This window comes from Balaenoptera borealis, assembly GCF_965194805.1.
Source record: "Balaenoptera borealis genome assembly, chromosome: 4".
In the NCBI taxonomy this organism is placed as follows: domain Eukaryota; kingdom Metazoa; phylum Chordata; class Mammalia; order Artiodactyla; family Balaenopteridae; genus Balaenoptera; species Balaenoptera borealis.
Genome location: NC_138861.1, coordinates 9,122,515 through 9,138,505, shown reverse-complemented (window position 1 = coordinate 9,138,505; position 15,991 = coordinate 9,122,515). Strand labels below are relative to the sequence as shown.

Sequence of the window (15,991 nt, the reverse complement as noted above, 5' to 3'; positions counted from 1 at the left end):
CAAGAGAGAGTTTGGCTAATACAATCTAGCCATTTGTCCCAAAATTTGAAGAATGGTTATAATTTTCTAAAACACACTCTTGCTAAGCAATAACATTCCACATACACCAAAAGGCTGTAGATTACTCATCTACCTAATGGTCGCAGAGGCACCTGTTGAAGTAGGAGATTGGTAGCCTCTTAATTTCAGTTTTTTAATAAAGCCCAAAGTGATATTTCTATGAGTCAATAGTAAGAAAAGCCAGTTTTTCTTTTTGTAAGTCTGTGATGTTGCACGCAGTAGACTCGCCAAAGTTTCTTATCCATCCATCCATCCACCCATCCATCGTTTTCAACACTTACTATGTACTAGGCATAGTGCCAAATGCATGCTGGGCATACAAAGACATCACAGTAAAAAGATACAAAGACATCCCAATAAAGTTAAAACAAGAAATCTGTCCGTAATTTCTTTGTGAAGAGGTTAAGGTAAGCTCACTAGAGGCACTTTGATATACCAAGATGGCATCTACCAAGATGCCTAAAGAAACCATGAAACAATGCCTTTTATAATATTTCTTCACTTGACATTTTTTTTTCTTTCTCAAAGAACAGATGGCAAACTTATCAAAACTAAATAAAATAAAGACATTCTCAGGAAACTTTTAAAAAATTCCCAAGTGGGTGTTAACTGTGAATTTAGTTGAAGTGAGAGATATTTTTTTCATTGTTTTAGACCTGTGAAAAATACTTTCACCAACTCCAAAATACATGAATTAATTTCATTACCAGAGGACTGGAAATCAATTTGCCTGCCTCTTACTACAGGTTTTCTTCTATTATCCCACCATCATTTTCACATTCACATTATGCTTTAGAACCATAGCAAAGTTATAGGCTATACAAAAGGAATTACGTGTTTAACATGGACAGTAAGGAAAAAACCTGTGATCCCACTTGAAGCTTTCAGACACCCTTATGTATATGGAGAACAATAGTCACTGCAACATCCAACCTCCTAGACAACACTGTATGCACAACTATGGTGCTATTTTCATTTTAACTCTGTAGACCATCTAACTCAGAAGAGTACATTTTCTTTTTGTTTTCCCTCTGAATTGCACCATACTTTGGCCAATGGTTATGTGGTTGTTTCCAAGTAAGGCGGCGAATTGATGCAGTAAATTAAACATGCTTGCTGGGATGCACTTAGCATTGTTTCAAAGCTGTTAGGGCTTAAGGTAGCATTAGAATTCAGATCAGGGGCTTCCCTGGTGCCGCAGTGGTTAAGAATCCACCTGCCAATGCAGGGGACACGGGTTCGAGCCCTGGTCTGGGAAGATCCCACATGCCGTGGAGCAACAAAGCCCATGTGCCACAACTACTGAGACTGCGTGCTACAATTACTGAAGCCCGCGTGCCTAGAGCCTGTACTCCGCAACAAGAGAAGCCACCGCAATGAGAAACCCGTGTACTGCAACGAAGAGTAGCTCCTGCTCGCCGCAACTAGAGAAAGCCCGCGCACAGCAACAAAGACCCAATGCAGCTAAAAATAAAATAAATAAATAAATAAAAAGAATTCAGGTCAAACCTGGGGCCTCTAACAAACTTGGTTTCTTAAAAAATTAAAGTGTTGGGCTTCCCTGGTGGCGCAATGGTTGAGAATCTGCCTGCCAATGCAGGGGACACGGGTTCGAGCCCTGGTCTGGGAAGATCCCACATGCCGCGGAGCAACTAGGCCCGTGCGCCACAACTACTGAGCCTGCGCGTCTGGAGCCTGTGCTCCGCAACAAGAGAGGCCGCGATAGTGAGAGGCCCGCGCACCGCGATGAAGAGTGGCCCCCGCTTGCCGCAACTAGAGAAAGCCCTCGCACAGAAACGAAGACCCAACACAGCCATAAATAAATAAATAAATAAATAAATAAATAAATAAATTTAAAAAAATAAAGTGTAAATACATATAGTAAACTATGTGTATCTTAAGTGTACAGTTCATTAAGCTTTGATAACTGTTTACACCCAAATCAACACATAGACAATTGCATTACTCTAAAAGTTCTCTCATTTTCTTTTGTGGTCTGTTCCCTCTGTTTGCCAGAGGCAAACACTATTCTGCTTTTAATTCCATAGATTAGTTTTGCCATTTCTTGACGTTTATAGAAACGGAATTGTACAGCAAGTCTTCTTTTGTGTCTGACTTCTTTCACTGAGCATAATACTTTTTAGATCCATTCATTTTGATCATGTATCAGTAGTTCATTGTTTTAATTGATGAGTAGTATTCCATTATATAAATATACCACAATTTGATTATTCATACTCCTGTTGATGGGCATTTAGTTAGTTTTTTCTGTCATGAAAAAAGCTACGGTGAACATTGGTGTACCCATCTTTTTATGGACATATGACATGTTTAATTTTAAATTTAAGCTATAATGAAGTCAGAGCACTGATACCTAAACTTTAATTAAGTAGCCACTTTGAGTAAAATCAGAGTATAAAGAAGATGGATTAGGAGATGGATACATTTAGTAGGATCTATAACCAGGAGGGGAACCAGAACACACCAAGGGCTCCACACTGCACTGTTCTCATTTTAGCTCTGAGCACTTCAGCCCAGCTGTGTGTGAGCTGTCATGGGAGTAAGTAGACATCAGTTAGAGTTATACGTGAAAAGACATACTTAGAGACAGACATACTTGGGTTAAGTTCTGGCTCAGTAACTTAAGACAAATTAATTGACCACTCTGAGCCTTAGTCTTTCTCGTCTGTAAGACAAGGTAATTCCCAATGTGATAGGTATAAATATTAAATGGGATGTAAGAGTTAAGGTCATAGCACATTTAATTTGTATAAAATATTATTAGAGATAGCATAATTTGTGTATCATAATGTGACAAAATATATTGAGGTTATAATTTGAGTCCTAGCTCATACCCTATAGATAGTGGGATGATTTAAATTAAAAAAAAATTTGTTGGATGTTAACTAGACTTATTGTAGTGATCATTTCACAATATATAAAAATATCAAATCATTATGTTGTACATCTGAAACTAATATAATGTTGTATGTCAATTATACCTCAGTAAAAAAATAATTTTTGTTTTAAGTAGGTGATTCTGTGGTTAAGCTTACATAAGGCAAACTGTTGCAATAAATGACACATACTCTGATGGATAAAACCCCTAACATTAGTGACTTAATAAATAAAATCGCATTTCAGGATCTTTTCCTTAAATTTTGCCAAATGTTCAACATTGTTGTTCTCTATCATCGAAATTGACTGCAAAGGGACATCGTTAATGAAATGAGATTCTACATATTTCGTCTTTGAAAATGTCTGTTCACACAGATAGAGCCAGCTAAATACTGATATCACTCCATAGGCATGTGATTTTAGTTGAGCGTATTCATTACTTGGAAGACATCGATAGAATTCTATTAGATTTGTCTCTTGATATTTGCCTTTTATCCTGTCATTACATTGCAAATTAATTACCCTCAATTGAAGTTAAATGGAAGCTCCTCAATTTCATTAGTTAAATAAATTTTATATTGTTATTAAATACATTTTGAAATTTGAAAAATTTCCTTCATACTTCCATGGAGGTCTGAAAAATGCTGCTGGAACTACAGTTTGAGCTTGGAAAATATATCTGTTGCAAATTTTTGTGAGAATGGAGATCTCACTACTTGTTTGAACATTTGACGGCCTGGGAAATGTATAAAGCATTGCAGGTGTAACCAAGAATTATTGGTCCCCATTGTAGTGATCATTTCATAATGTATGCAAATGTCAAGTCATAGTGTAATACACCTGAAACTAACATAACATCATACATCAACTGTATTTCAATTAAAAAAATAATTATTGGTCCCTAATAACTTACATTTTCATTTACTTAGGTGGCCAAATCATACTGATAACTGGAATTTTCTATTAAATGTAGTAAAATACAATATAATTCTCAACTTAAATTAATGTTTAATTAAATTATTTCATATACAACACAATTTACTGAATGACTCTCTGAAACATTTTTTCTCATATATTATTTGTCATAATAATTATTTATTATGTTCTATAGCCCTGTGGGATACATTACCTTTTCTATTGTTTTCCTGATCCCAGCACCTTTCTTTTCAGCCTCCATTAAACTCCTGGTTTGGGCTTTTCTATTAAGGATTTTGGAAAAAAAAAAATCGACAAAGAGCATTAGTGTTGTCATTCAAAATATTGTGTTGCCAATTTCTCCTATATTGTCACTTTTAAATCATGTTGTAAGAGCAAATAGCAAATGTAGAAATTGTTAACATAACCATTCATCTTTTATTAGAATTAAAACTCATTTTAGCTTCTCTTAGTCTCAGTTTCCATATTTTTAATATGAGGATCATGATAGCTACTTTAAAGCCCTTATGAGCAATAAGATAGTGCACACGGAGTGTCTGCTACTGTGAGTCTTCAATATATTTCACTTCTTGGATCTTAAATTACTTAACCGTAACATTAAACATTCCTTTTATAGATTTTGCATACATATATTCCTTTTATTTTTAAACACCTCAAAAAATTTGCTGTTCATATGACAGTTCACTTTCATCATACTCTAGGGAAATGTAACAGTATAGTTTTCTGAATCACATGTGTATGAATTTAAAGTATCCTTAAAATATACGTGTGTGGGGGGGGGTGTGTGTGTGTGTATCTAAACACAACATGTTGTGCATATATTTAAAACAGTCTTTCCTCTACTGTTTTATTATATCTATAAATATGTTGCCTTTTCACTAATTAAACATTTTAGTGAGAAAATTAGGGAGGAAAATGAAAAAAATATCAGCCATCATTCCTTGAGGCATATCATTCACAGACCATAGAGAAAGAGCAAAACAGTTTGTGGACCACTGCGGCCTGAAACCAACTATTAGCAAACCAATGCTTTTCAAACGCAGAGGGTCACGGGGAACCCAGTACGATCTGCTGTTTCCAAGGATCTCTCAACAGCAACACCCCATGCAGCAATGTTTTCTCTGGTGGCATCTTGTTAACTCACGAGCCACAAACTTTCGTGCTTAAAATGTGGTTGAAAATTTAAGCAGAAACTTGTAAATGAGTAGTTTAGTGTCTTAAAACCATATACTTCGCCAAATGAAGGCGTGGCCCCATGATGTTTCTCTTTAGATGCCCAAACTTTGAAGAGCAAAGGGTTAGATCACTTTTAGGCATTTCTTGCATGTAGGTAGAGGCTCCTCTCCTCTTATTTTCTCCCCCAAATATTATTTTCATAGCTTGGTGAAATGGGAGTCACCTTCTATATTTGCCACGTTTGAATATGAAGACTGTGGTGGTGGTTTTAATAACTCAGGAGTATTCACAGGCTTCCACCCTGGAGCTATTCTAAAGAGAAACCACAGTTCCAGAAATAAGCAAAGCAAACAAAACAAAAACTAATGTGATGTCTTTTAGATTGCAGGTAGTAAGGTTACTGGTAAAACAATGTTTGGCTCTGCAAATATATTTCCCCCTGCCATTAAGATGTAAATATAACTAGATATTTCTGCTCGGCTTTATTTTGGGACCCTCTGAATGTCAGTGGCAGGTCAGAGGGGAGATGGAATGAGGAGCCCTGGGGAGCTGGAAGACCATGCCTGCTGGCCGGCTGTCCTGGCCTCAGGAGCGGCTCATTCTGTTGGCCTTTTCTCCTGGTCCTCCTTTGAATCTTGGTGAAAAGAAGGCCAATATTTCCTTTATTGCCCCCCCCCCACCCCTTTCTCATTTCTTATCCTTTCTGATGCCCAAAGACTCTAGGGCTTCTTGCTACTATTACCTTTCTGAAGACCAATAAAGAATGAGTTATTTATTCATTTGTTTATTCATTCAACAAGTATCTAGAGATCATCTACTATGAATATGGTCACAGAGTTCTAGGCTAGGCATTCAAGGGTATAAAAAGAAATGAAGGGAGGGCCTTCAAGATGGCAGAGGAGTAAGACTTGGAGATCACCTTCCTCCCCACAAATACATCAGAAATACATCTACACGTGGAACTGCTCCTACAGAACACCCACTGAACGCTGGCAGAAGACCTCAGACCTCCCAAAAGGCAAGAAACTCCCGACGTACCTGGGTGGGGCAAAAGAAAAAAGAAACGACAGAGACAAAAGAATAGGGACGGGACCTGCACCAGTGGGAGGGAGCTGTGAAGGAGGAAAGGTTTCCACACACTAGGAGCCCCTTTGCGGGCGGAGACTGCGGGTGGCGGAGGGGGGGAGCTTCGGAGCCACGGAGGAGAGCGCAGCCACAGGGGTGTGGAGGGCAAAGCGGAGAGATTCCCGCACGGAGGATCGGCGCCGAGCAGCGCTCACCAGCCCCAGAGGCTCGTCTGCTCCCCCGCCGGGGCGGGCAGGGCTGGGAGCTGAGGCTCGGGCTGCGGTCGGATCGCAGGGAGAGGACTGGGGTTGGCGGCGTGAACACAGCCTGAAGGGGCTAGTGCGCCACGGCTGGCCGGGAGGGAGTCCGGGAAAAAGTCTGCAGCTGCCGAAGAGGCAGGAGACTTTTTCTTACCTCTCTGTTTCCTGGTGCGCGAGGAGAGGGGATTCAGAGCGCCGCCTAAACGAGCTCCAGAGACGGGTGCGAGCCGCGGCCTTCACCGCGGACCCCAGAGACGGGCGTGAGACGCTAAGGCTGCTGCTGCCGCCACCTAGAAGCCTGTGTGCGAGCACAGGTCACTCTCCACACCGCCCCTCCCGGGAGCCGGTGCAGCCGCCACGGCCAGGCTCCCGTGATCCGGGGACAACGTCCCCGGGAGAACGCACAGCGCGCCTCGGGCTGGTGCAACGTCACGACGCCTCTGACGCCGCAGGCTCGCCCCGCCTCCTCCGTACCGCTCCCTCCCCCCGCCTGAGTGAGCCAGAGCCCCCGAAGCAGCTGCTCCTTTAACCCCGTCCTGTCTGAGCGACGAACAGACGCCCTCAGGCGACCTACACGCAGAGGCGGGTCCAAATCCAAAGCTGAACCCCGGGAGCTGTGCGAACAAAGAAGAGAAAGGGAAATCTCTCCCAGCAGCCTCAGGAGCAGCGGATTAAATCTCCACCATCAACTTGAGGTACCTGCATCTGTGGAATACCTGAATAGACAATGAATCATCCCAAAATCGAGGCGGTGGATTTGAGAGCAACTATAGACTTGGGGTTTCCTGTATGCACCTGACTAGTTTCTGATTTATATGTTTAACTTGGTTTAGTTTTTGGCGCTTGTTGTCATTGGTGGATTTGTTTATTGGTTTGGTGGCTCTCTTCTTCTTTTCTTTTAATTATTTAAAAAAATTTTTATTTTAATAATTTTATAAATTTAATAACTTTATTTTATTTCATTTATTATTTCTTTCTTTCTATTTTTTTTTTCTCCCTTTCCCTCTGACCTGTGTGGCTGACAGGGTCTTGGTGGTCCGGCCGGGTGTCAGACCTGAGCCTCTGAGGTGGGAGAGCTGAGTTCAGGATATTGGACCACCAGAGACCTCCCGGCCCCATGTAATAGGAATTGGTGAGAGCTCTCCCAGAGATCTATGTCTCAATGCTGAGATCCAGCTCCACTCAATGACCAGCAAGCTCCAGTGCTGGACACCCTATGCCAAACAACAAGCAAGCCAGGAACACAACCCGAGCCATTAGCAGAGAGGCTGCCTAAAATCATAATAAGGTCACAGACACCCCAAAACACACCACTGGATGTGGTCCTGCACACCAGAAAGACAAGATCCAGCCTCATCCACCAGAACACAGGCACCAGCCCCCTCCACCAGGAAGCCTACACAACCCACTGAACCAACCTTAACCACTGGGGACAGTCATCAAAAACAATGGGAACTACAAACTGGCAACCTGCGGAAAGGACACCCCAAACACAGAAAGTGAGGCAAAATGAGAAGACAGAGAAACACACAGCGGATGAAGGAGCAAGGTAAAACCCCACCAGACCAAACAAATGAAGAGAAAATAGGCAGTTTACCTGGAAAAAAAATCAGAGTAATGATAGTAAAGATGATGCAAACTATTGGAAAAAGAATGGAGAAAATACAAGAAACATTTAGCATAGAACTAGAAGAACTAAAGAACAAACAAACAATGATGAACAATACAATAAATGAAATTAAAAATTCTCTAGAAGGAATCAATAGCAGAATAACTGAGGCAGAAGAGTGGATAAGTGACGTGGAAGATAAAATAGTGGAAATAACTACCGCAGAGCAGAGTAAAGAAAAAAGAATGAAAAGAATTGAGGACAGTCTCAGAGACCTCTGGGACAACATTAAACGTACCAACACTCAAATTATAGGGGTCCCAGAAGAAGAAGAGAAAAAGAAAGGGACTGAGAAAATATTTGAAGAGATTATAGTTGAAAACATCCCTAATATGGCAAAGGAAATAGTCAGTCAAGTCCAGGAAGTGCAGAGAGTCCCATAGTGGATAAATCCAAGGAGAAACACACCAAGACTAATTTTTAATAGTTTGATCAAACTATCAAAAATTAAATACAAAGAAAGAAAAAATATTGAAAGCAGCAAGGGAAAAGCAACAAATAACATACAAGGGAATCCTCATAAGATTAACAGCTAATCTTTCAGCAGAAACTCTGCAAGCCAGAAAGGTGTGGCAGGACATATTTAAAGTGATAAAAGGGAAAAACCTACAACCAAGATTACTCTACACAGCAAGGATCTCATTGAAATTCAGCAGAGAAATTAAAACCTTTACAGACAAGCAAAAGCTAAGAGAATTCAGCACCACCAAACCAGCTTTATAACAAATGCTAAAGGAGCTACTCTAGGTAAGAAACACAAGAGAAGGAAAAGACCTACAAAAACAAACCCAAAACAATTAAGAAAATGGTAATAGGAACATAAATATTGATAATTACCTTAAATGTAAGTGGATTAAATGCTCCAACCAAAAGACACAGATTGGCTGAGTGGATACACAAACAAGACCCGTATATATGCTGTCTACCAGAGACCCACTTCAGACCTAGGGACACATACAGACTGAAAGTGAAGGGATGGAAAAAGATATTCCATGCAAATGGAAATCAAAAGAAAGCTGGAGTAGCAGTTCTCATATCAGACAAAATAGACATTAAAATAAAGACTATTACAAGAGACAAAGAAGGACACTACATAATGATCAAGGGATCAATCCAAGAAGATGATAAAACAATTGTAAATATTTATGCACCCAACATAGGAGCACCAAAATACATAAGGCAAATACTAACAGCCAAAAAAGGGGAAATCAACAGTAACACAATAATAGTAGGGGACTTTAACACCCCACTTTCACCAATGGACAGATCAACCAAAATGAAAATAAATAAGGAAACACAAGCTTTAAATGATACATTAAACAAGATGGACTTAATTGATATTCATAGGACATTCCATCCAAAAACAACAGAATACACTTTCTTCTCAGGTGCTCATGGAACATTCTCCAGGATAGATCATATCTTGGGTCACAAATCAATCCTTGGTAAATTTAAGAAAATTGAAATCATATCAAGTATCTTTTCCAACCACAATGCTATGAGACTAGATATCAATTACAGGAAAAAAACTGTAAAAAATACAAACACATGGAGGCTAAACAATATGCTACTAAATAACAAAGAGATCACTAAAGAAATCAAAGAGGAAATCAAAAAATACCTGGAAATAAATGACAATGAAAACAGGACGACCCAAAACCTATGGGATGCAGCAAAAGCAATTCTAAGAGGGAAGTTTATAGCAATACAATCCTACCTCAAGAAACAAGAAACATCTCAAATAAACAACCTAACCATACACCTAAAGAATTTAGAGAAAGAAGAAAAAAAGACCCAAAGTTAGCAGAAGGAGAGTAATCATAGAGATCGGATCAGAACTAAATGAAAAAGAAATGAAGGAAACGATAGGAAAGATCAATAAAAGTAAAAGCTGGTTCTTCAAGAAGATAAACAAAATTGAAAAATCAATAGCCAGACTCATCAAGAAAAAAAGGGAGAAGATTTAAATCAACAGAATTAAAAATGAAAAAGGAAAAGTAACCACTCACACTGCAGAAATACAAAGGATCATGAGAGATTGCTACAAGCAACTATATGCCAATAAAATGGACAACCTGGAAGAAATGGACAAATTCTTAGAAAAGCACAACCTTCCGAGTGTGAACCAGGAAGAAATAGAAAATATAAACAGACCAATCACAAGCACTGAAATTGAGACTGTGATTAGAAATCCTCCAACAAACAAAAGCCCAGGACCAGATGGCCTTACAGGTGAATTCTATCAAACATTTAGAGAAGAGCTAACACCTATCCTTCTCAAACTCTTCCAAAATATAGCAGAGAGAGGAACACTCCCAAAGTCATTCGACAAGGCCACCATCACCCTGATACCAAAGCCAGACAAAGATGTCACAAAAAAAGAAAACTACAGGCCAATATCACTGATGAACATAGATGCAAAAATCCTCAACAAAAATACTAGCAAACAGAATCCAGCAGCACATTAAAAGGATCATACACCATGATCAAGTGGCATTTATCCCAGGAATTCAAGGATTCTATAATATATGCAAGTCAATCAGTGTGATACACCATATTAACAAATCGAAGGAGAAAAACCCTATGATCATCTCAACAGATGCAGAAAAGGCTTTCAACACAATTCAACACCCATTTATGAAAAAAACCTTCAGAAAGTAGGCATAGAGGGAACTTTCCTCAACATAATAAAGGCCATATATGACAAACCCACAGCCAGCATCGTTCTCAATGGTGAAAAAGTGAAACCATTTCCTCAAAGATCAGGAATGAGACAAGGTTGCCCACTCTCACCACTATTATTCAACATAGTTTTGAAGTTTTAGGCACAGCAATCAGAGAAGAAAAAGAAATAAAAGGAATCCATATCGGAAAAGAAGAAGTAAAACTGTCACTGTTTGCAGATGACATCATACTATATATAGAGAATCCTAAAGATGCTACCAGAAAACTACTAGAGCTAATCAATGAATTTGATAAAGTAGCAGGATACAAAATTACTGCACACTGGGCTTCCCTGGTGGCGCAGTGGTTGAGAGTCTGCCTGCCAATGCAGGGGACACGGGTTCGAGCCCTGGTCTGGGAGGATCCCGCATGCCGTGGAGCGACTGGGCCCGTGAGCCACAAATACTGAGCCTGCGCATCTGGAGCCTGTTCTCTGCAACAAGAGAGGCTGTGATAGTGAGAGGCGCGCACACCGCGATGAAGAGTGGCCCCCCACTTGCCGCAACTAGAGAAAGCCCTCACACAGAAATGAAGACCCAACACAGCCATAAATAAATAAATAAATTAATTAATTAATTAAAAAAAATTACTGCACAGAAATCTCTTGCATTCCTATACAATAATGATGAAAAATGTGAAAGAGAAATTAAGGAAACACTCCCATTTAACATTGCAACAAAAAGAATAAAATACCTAGGACTAAACCTACCTAAGGAGACAAAAGACCTGTATGCAGAAAACTATAGGACACTGATGAAAGAAATTAAAGATGATACAAACAGATGGAGAGATATACCATGTTCTTGGATTGGAAATATCAACATTGTGAAAATGACTATACTACCCAAAGCAATCTACAGATTCAATGCAATCCCTATCAAACTACCAATGGCATTTTTCACAGAACTAGAACAAAAAATTTCACAATTTGTATGGAAACACAAAAGGTCCCAAGTAGACAAAGCAATCTTGAGAAAGAAAAACAGAGCTGGACCAATCAGGCTCCCTGACTTCAGACTATACTACAAAGCTATAGTAATCAAGACAGTATGGTACTGACATAAAAACAGAATTATAGATCAATGGAATGGGTTAGAAAGCCCAGAGATAAACCCACACACATATGGTCACCTTATCTTTAACAAAGGAGGCAAGAATATACAATGGAGAAAAGACAGCCTCTTCAATAAGTGGTGCTGGGAAAACTGGATAGCTACATGTAAAAGAATGAAATTAGAACACTCCCTAACACCATACACAAAAGTAAACTCAAAATGGATTAAAGACCTATATGTAAGGCCAGACACTATAAAACTCTTATAGGAAAACATAGGCAGAACACTCTCTGACATAAATCACAGCAAGATCCTTTTTGACCCACCTCCTAGAGAAATGGAAATAAAAACCAAAATAAACAAATGGGACCTAATGAAACTTAAAAGCTTTTGCACAACAAAGGAAACCATAAACAAGACCAAAAGACAACCCTCAGAATGGGAGAAAATATTTGCAAACGAAGCAACTGGCAAAGGATTAATCTCCAAAATATAGAAGCAGCCCATGCAGCTCAATATCAAGAAAACAAACAACCCAATCCAAAAATGGGCAGAAGACCTAAATAGACATTTCTCCAAAGAAGATATACCAATTGCCAACAAGCACATGAAAGGTTGCTCAACATCACTAATCATTAGAGAAATGCAAATCAAAACTACAATGAGGTATCACCTTACTCGGGTCAGAATGGCCATCATCAAAAAATCTACAATCAGTAAATGCTGGAAAGGGTGTGGAGAAAAGGGAACCCTCTTGCACTGTTGGTGGGAATGTAAATTGATACAGCCACTATAGAGAACAGTATGGAGCTTCCTGAAAAAACTAAAAATCGAACTACCATATGACCTAGCAATCCCACTCCTGGGCATATACCCTGAGAAAACCATAATTCAAAAAGAGTCATGTACCACAGTGTTCATTGCAGCACTATTTACAATAGCCAGGACATGGAAACAACCTAAGTGTCCATCGACAGGTGAATGGATAAAGATGTGGCACATATATACAATGGAATATTACTCAGCCATAAGAAGAAATGAAATTGAGCTATTTGTAGTGAGGTGGATGGACCTAGAGCCTGTCATACAGAGTGAAGTAAGTCAGAAAGAGAAAAACAAATACTGTATGCTAACACATATATATGGAATCTAAAAAAAAAAAAATTATTCTCAAGAACCTAGGGACAGGACAGGAATAAAGACGCAGAAGTAGAGAATGGACTTGAGGACACAGTGAGGGGGACGTGTAAGCTCTGACGAAGTGAGAGAGTGGCATGGACTTATATACACTACCAAATTTAAAATAGATAGCTTGTGGGAAGCAGCTGCATAGCACAGGGAGATCAGCTTGGTGCTTTTTGACCACCTAGCAGGATGGGATAGGGAGGGTGGGAGGGAGACGCAAGAGGGAGGGGATATGGGGATATCTGTATACGTATAGCTGATTCAGTTTGTTATACAGCAGAAATTAACATGGCATTGTAAAGCAATTATGCTCCAATAAAGGTGTTATAAATAAATAAATAAATACATCAAAAAATAAATAAATAAAAACAAGGGGAGGAGGTCAACGGGAATGACAGCATCCAAATCAACAATTTATTCTGCAGCTAAAACTTCGATGAGGAAGGCGAAAAAGTCCCCCTTTCATAGGAATATTCAAGGGAAATTCAGGATGTGCAATTGTGAAGAAGAGCAACACAAAACGTTTGGTTTTTTCATGGGTGGGGTTAGGGGTGCAAATCTTTGTTTAAAAATAAAAAGCTTACCTTTTAGTCAAAAAAAAAAAAAAGACATGAAGTGTACAATCTGGAACTTGCTGTCTGGTGAGAAAATACTAAGTAGAAAATTTACATTACAATGCAAATGCATAAGTTAGATGAGAAGGTAGTGGTCAATGGAAACCATATTGTCTAGCAGGGTGAACTTGGGCATGATCCGAGTGGCAGGTGTAGAAACCAAAGTGTCTGGAAAAAGTAGGTCTGTATTTTGTGAAGCATCATGTGTTTTCAAGAACAAATTCTCTCAAGGTACCTCAAAAAGGGGGAGCTGTAGAGCAATACGGCAAAACTGGAATGTCAGAGGCAGCCTCTCTTCTCTCTAACTTGGTCTATATCTCTCTTTCCATGCCATCTCTCCTATCCTGTCTGTTCTGCATGATTCTTGGCTTCTGATCTTCCTTAATGTCAGCTTGTATGTACCTTGTTTGCCAAGAACCCAACTCCAATTCCAACCTTGGAAATGTGCCTAACATATACTCAAGAGTGGTAATGACACCAGTCTATGATTTTGTGTTACTTTTTCAGAAGCACTTATAACCCAGATATAGGAATGGAGAAGCCAGGCAGTAAAACCGGATGTAGGACTGGCAGGAGGTAGGATGAATGTGGTGAAAGTAAATGGAAGCAACGACGTTACAAGTATGGAAAGAAAGAATTTAAACGAATGAAATCAAAACTGTGTTAGGAAGTTGAAAGGGACAAAAACATTAGGAAAAAGAGGAAAGTTCAGGGACCTGGAGAGGAGATATTAGATCAATAAATGGTATTTAGTTTTCCATTTGCAGTAGACTTCCCCTTATAACTAACTTACACAAGTTACTTTTTCTTGCTGAAAGAGTTACTGTGGTAAGTTGATGTGTAACAAATAATTTTCCAGGGAAATCATCTGTGTTTGAGACAATGGAGTAGAGTGGGAGTTAGCAGGTGTTACGATGGCTATTGTAGAGCTTGTGTGGGAGTAGACAGATTTATTTTAAGTTAATGCCGTGGTGGGAGGGAACAATATGCCCTCCTTTTGGGGGTGAGTACCACCGAAGGTTCTATCCGCGGTGGGAGGGCACCGTATGCGCTCGTCTTGGGGGTGAGTACCACCGAAGGTAGTATCCGCGGTGGGAGGGCACAGTATGTGCTGGTCGTGGGGGTGAGGACCACCGAAGGTTCTACCCGCAGTGGGAGGACATAGTATGTGCTGGTCTTGGGGGTGAGGACCACCGAAGGTTCTACCCGCGGTGGGAGGACATAGTATGTGCTGGTCTTGGGGGTGAGGACCACCGAAGGTTCTACCCGCCGTGGGAGGGCACAGTATGTGCTCGTCTTGGGGGTGAGGACCACCGAAGGTTCTATTCTGAGAGGAAATTGTACTTTTTCTTCGACTCTTGGTTTAAGAATGGTGAGCTAAGTACTTTGAATTTTCATCTAGTGGGTGGGAAAGAGCTTGTAAATTAAAGTGTGGGTGCTAGTCTGATATAAGTTATCTGAGGAGTCTGTATAGCTGGAAGATGTCGATTCGGAGCATACATTTCTACAGTTGCTGTAGGTAGTTTATTCCCTAGTATAGTAAGAATGTGGTCATTTTTGAGGAAACCTCTTTGGATGTGAACATGAGCTCTTTTTCTGACACACACACACACACACACACACACACACACACACACACACACACCTCTGAAGTCTGTACTTACTCCCATAGGTCTTTCTGGGTATGTGATCACCAGGAGTGCCAGGACATAAGTCTTGAGCTAGGAGACTCAAGGGCTAGGAGAGCTGCTTCTGGGTTTAAGGCAATGTGTTACAGCTTAGATTTTCAGAAAATGATGGGTGAGGACTTTATATACCAGAAGGACACGGTGTCCTGGAATATTGAGGACCTACCAGCTGAATACATAAACATTACAGACATGACTGCATCTCTTTTAGTCACTAGACTACAGTTTGTGCCAGGGAGGGTAAGCCATATCTTTGGAAGATTCAAAAACTGGATTTCAAAGGTAACCTAAGAATATAATTAAAGTAGATGATCTCACACCTGTCTACACATGTTTAGAGTAAGCTTCCAAGTGGCTGTGACTCTTGAGTTAAGCTTGGAAATAGCATGCAGAATATATTTGTCCGTAACATTCTTTATGCCTTTTTTTAAAATTGAAGTTTACTATACATAATACTAACCATTAAAATTTTATAATTCAATAGCATTTCATGTATTCACAATATTGTGCAAACATCACCTTTATGTAGTTCCAAAACAGTTTCATCACCACAGAAGGAAACTTGACACCATTAAGCACTTCATGACTTTTCTGCATTCATACTATTTCCACCTTCCTGAACATGCTCCCATCTCCTGCCCACGTGTGGAAATTCAAACCA

At 39.9% G+C, this 15,991-nt stretch overlaps 1 long non-coding RNA gene across 1 annotated transcript in view; it reads left to right on the top strand.

The window, feature by feature from the left end:
- Nucleotides 1–15,991, top strand: part of LOC309628618 — a 188,571-nt gene that overhangs the window by 159,563 nt on the left and 13,017 nt on the right. The gene's annotated exons all lie outside the window — the stretch shown is intronic.